General features: G+C 46.3%; 1 long non-coding RNA gene across 1 annotated transcript; it reads left to right on the top strand.

Annotated features, from left to right (window-relative positions):
* The first annotated feature begins 2,181 nt into the window (after positions 1–2,181).
* Positions 2,182–2,715, top strand: LOC120677538. Its single transcript, XR_005676355.1, has 2 exons — positions 2,182–2,391; positions 2,567–2,715. It is a non-coding gene; the product is annotated as an uncharacterized LOC120677538 (long non-coding RNA).
* Positions 2,716–4,849: the final 2,134 nt, after the last annotated feature.

The following is a 4,849-nucleotide window of genomic DNA, read 5'->3' as shown; positions in this document are numbered from 1 at the left end:
CCTTCAGAAGGTTATATCCGCTGTTGGGATCTTTGCTTCTTAGATGCCCAAACAGGGAGCATGAACAGTAAGCAAGATGACAATGAAAGTAGGTGTCGAACTCTCCAATAATAATCAGAAAATTCAACTGTCTACACTGTGGAGTGAGGGGGCTATTTGTACCCCTAGCCCTCGGCCAGGTTTTCCTAAATTGCCCCCTCCCAACTCATTTACAGCTCACTCTTAGCCGGTTCTAGGGTAAAATTACAAGGTGAGAGGTTTACAAATCCGACCTTTTCACGTATTCGGGAGGTGTACAGATCCGACCTTCTCACATATTCACGTTTTGCTAACATGTCTTCAACCGATGAAGGATACAACAACCTTCGGGTACCTCCGGGAGTTTGGGTCATGGAGGTTCCTTCGATCGACCAGCCGTCATCCTCGTTCCCGGTCGTGGGATCTTTTCCCGAAGGTCTTGATCTTCGAGTTTATGCTTCCGGGTGGCCGGTCGCCACCTTCGGCACGACGGAAGTGGCACCCTTCGGTCCGAAGGTCTTGATGTTTGGGCTTGCGCCTCTGTGCAGCCATTTGTTGCCTTCGGCCTTCAGAAGGTTATATCCTTCGGACCGAAGGTCATGGTTTCTGAGCTTCCGCTTCTTAGAGTTCATCCTTAACTCCTCGGGTATGCTTGGCTCCATTTCGTTGCGGCCCTGCAAACAGGTTAGGGAGCATTTCTGAGGGTGAGGGCTTGACCCGAAGGTCCAATCCCCAACACTAGCCACTAGTTGGTGCCACAAGAGTAAGTTGTTAGCCACTAGAGATCTACGAAAAGAGACATTTAGTGAAGTCGAGCTTAGAACATGGCTGACTAACGCAGATTTTTTCTGGCAATGTTATACAGGGTCGGGTATTGATTTTTAAGAGGTTCATTATCAAGTCAGGAATCTTCCCAGAATCTGATCTGAGACCTATTACCCAGTTTAAATTTGCCCCATCTCAGGAAACCAGATTTGACACTCATGAGACCCGACAAAAAATGTGAATCTCCAGGCAAGTGTTCAACCTGAGTAAGAGATCTGTACCGAAGGTATTTCCTCCTAAGCAGAGTTTGCCACATCCCTTGTTCATTTATTAGCTTAAAAAGCCATTTGCTTAGTAAACATTTATTTTGTGCATCTAGATTCGAGATTCCCAAACCCCCTTGGTCTTTTGAGCAGCAAAGGACACTCCATCTTGTCAGTCTATACTTTTTTTATGTTCATTACTTTGCCAAAAAAACCTAGATCTATAGAAATCTAGCTTTTTTAGAACCTCACGAGGAACTTCAAAGAACGAAAACATAAACAATGGTAAGCTGCTAAGCACAGAGTTAATAAGGACTAGCTTTCCACCAGCAGAAAGCAACTTCCCTTTCCATCCGCTTAACCTCACCCTTCCAATCTGAATTTTGAAGTCTTCTGTAATGCATAGGTATTCCTAGGTATCGAAACGGAAACATACCTTGGCTGCAGCCAAAGATTTGTTCTTATTCCATTCGGACAGCCTGGGCCTCCCCAAAGCAGAATAATTCACTTTTATGAAAATTAATCTTGAGGCCAGACAGTTGTTCAAAAGCACATAGTAAAAGTTTGAGGTTTTTTGACTATTCAAGATAATGTTCCATAAAGAGAATTGTGTCATCTGCATATTGCAAAATAGAAAGACCATCATCAATTAAATGCGGGACTACTCCCTTGAACTGCTGGTTTTCTTTGGCTCTCTCAATTAATATTGCCAGCATGTCAACAACAATATTAAAGAGTATGGGAGAAAAAGGATCTCCTTGCCTAACTCCTTTTTTCGTTTGGAAGTAGTGCCCTACATCATCGTTACGTTTATGGCTACCGAACCTTTGGTTATCACTTGATTAATCCAAGCACACCATGTCGTTGAAAAGCCTTTCATTCGCAACACTTGTTGAAGAAACGGCCATTTCACCTTGTCATATGCTTTTTCAAAATCAAGTTTTATGATAACCCCTTTTTTTTCTTATGCATTTCATGAATTGTTTCATGTAGAATGACCACTCCCTCCAGGATGTGCCGTCCTGGAATGAAAGCTGTTTGAGATGGTTTGATTATTTTTTGAGCTACAACGGATAATCTATTCGTGAGTACTTTTGTGAAATTTTGAAGCTAACATTTAGAAGACATACCTGCAACTTGGTAAGTATCTTCTGCGCTTTGAGTTGATTCTATTCTACACAAGTTTGCCGTGAAATCGCTATAGAAATCAAGCTAAATCTCCTCTATTTTGCCTGTGTACATGTAGTATCGGTGTTCATGTAGTATCTATAAACAAGCTTGGAGTATATCTGCGTACATGTAGGATCTCCTCCAGTAAACATGCCTTCCATGTTGATGCACGAAGGTGGGCAAGTTGTTTAGGCTCCTGCAGTTGCAAGTCTTGCAAATTGTTTATCTGAATCTAGGAAATGACATTAGTAGTGGTTTTGCTGAAAATAATATCTACTGAACTTTTGTTTACCTTTTGTTGTTCTTTGGTTGCTAAGACTGATCTGAGTCCATATACATTTGTCATGCAGCCTGCAGGTGTTGAGGCTCACTGAAGGTGTTGAGGCTAACTGAAGTTGTTTCTTATTTAATTGAGAGTTTTAACTTTTGCTAGCCTGTATGAAAGAAGCAATGTAAGAACAGATCATCTCTATTAGATCATCACCGTTTCAAATTTTAATGTGCCGTCCTTCATGACCATTCATCAATATCTTTGTCTTACATATAACATATATACATGTGTTTGTTTGCCATCTTGTACTGTCAGACCATGGTTCTGTTCTCTGTTGCAATGTCATGCACCAGCAAGCTCAAAGTCAGCTCTTTTTTACAACTGAGGCAGCAATCAGGTGCGAATTGATGGTGTGAACTTAACTAGTGTGTGGATTGACGGTTATATTGTGCATTCTCTCGTGATGGTACAAAAGTGGCTACAAAGATCAAATTATATACTAGATCACCATGATTTATGTGTCAAAGAATGCATTAAATATCTTGCAGACAGCTAAATAGACAACCTACTGTACAATCTGTCTCTTAAGCTGTCTATGTTTAGCAAATAGACAACAGCTGTCTAGACCGTTGTACATGCCCTTAGACTCTTTGCCGTGTGTTTTTTATCGGACACTCGGCAAAGAGCCAACAATGTGGGCCCATGAATCCGCACCGCGCGTACACCATTTTTGTTTTTGTTTTTTCTTCATCTCCCCCTCCCGCTCAGTCGACCTTATCCACAGAACACACGCGGCCTGGTACTGCTCCCCTCCACCCATCGGCTCCTCACTTCCACCCATCGACTCCCTCCTCCCGCTCGCCTCCGCTCTCCTCCACCCCTTTAGCGGCGTGCACCCTTTTCCAGCACCGGCGACCCTCTGGTGGCGGCGGCGCACGGGGCCCGGCCCCCTCCTCTGGTGGTGGTAGCGCGGGGCCCGACCCCTTTCTCCAGTGGCGGCGGTGCGCGGGGCCTAGCCCCCTCCTCAGACAGCAGCACGTGGGGCCGGGCCCCCCTCCTGCGGCGGCGGCAGCACGCCCCCCCTCAGGTGGTGGCGGCGCGCGGGGCGCGGCGCCCTCCTCCAGTGGTGGCGGCGTGCAAAGCAGGCAACGCGGCCCCCTCCTCAGATCTGACGGGCGGCGGCGGTGGTGAGCGGCGCCCTCCTCTAGTGGTGGCGGCGCGCAAGGCAGGCGACGCGGCCCCCTCCTCAGATCTGGCGGCCGGCGGCGTGGGGGGGGGGGGAGCAGCGGCGGGGCGCGTCGGGAGATTTTTTTTATTTATTCAAAAATTTCTTTGCCGAGTGCTGAGGTAGACACACGACAACTTCTTTACCGAGTGTCCGACAGAAAACACTCGGCAAAGAGCTCTTTGCCGAGTAAAAGGTTGCTGTGTGGTGTTTGCCGAGTGCAACTCTCGGCAAACACTTTTGCCGAGTGTTTTTAGGCCTTCGCCGGGTGTCTATGGCACTCGGCAAAGCGCCAAAATCCGGTAATGCCGGCACATGCGCAACCTAACTCACGCGTAAATGCGCGTGCGCAGTGTGTGGGCTTCGAACCCATCATGACCTCCTCTACCTACACATCACTTATGAGTAGATGGGCGATGCTTATCGTTTGAAACCCGTGGAGTATCATTTGGTACCCGTGGTAACAACACCCGCTAGCACTACTAGAAAAAAGCCCATCAATACAAGTTGGTAGGAGCCTTAGGTACCGCTTTTTGAAACTGGTACTACGAAACCAAGACTAAAAGTCTCGCCCTTTGTCACTGGGTAAAACAACTGGAAACTAAAGCTCTTCAGTATCGGGTGAAGGTTACACCCGTTATCGAAGCCGTTGGCCAAAAAAATATATTAAACCTGGGAAGAGCCCCGCACACGTCACAAGTCACGTGATCTTTCATGCGAAATACGTGCTGCGGTGGTCGGGATTCGAACTCAGTATCTCTTGCCTCACGTGTGCCTTTCTTACCATCTCACCTACAAATCACTTGTCATAGCAAAAGAGATATTTTCCTTTTGGACAACTTATGGATGAACTTTTGGTACCGGGTGGTAACACCAACCGGTGCCTATGAATAGTCTTATTAGGTACCGGTGGTGTTACCACCCGGTACCAAAGGCTCAGCCATAGATTCCATCCATCCCAAAATTAGTACCAAAATTAATATGACACGGTACTAAACTCAGAGAGTTTCAAAATTTAGAACTGGTACTAAACCACAAGGCTATTTTGTACCAGTTTCAAATGTGATCGGTACTAACGGACATCGATGAATGCTCAGTTTTCTAGCTGTGGGAAGCAGGAGAGGTTGGACATCAGAC

The sequence above is a fragment of the Panicum virgatum genome, chromosome 6N (genome assembly GCF_016808335.1).
Source record: "Panicum virgatum strain AP13 chromosome 6N, P.virgatum_v5, whole genome shotgun sequence".
NCBI lineage: Eukaryota > Viridiplantae > Streptophyta > Magnoliopsida > Poales > Poaceae > Panicum > Panicum virgatum.
Note: the sequence above shows the minus strand (reverse complement) of the source record. Positions and strands in the feature narration are given on the sequence as shown.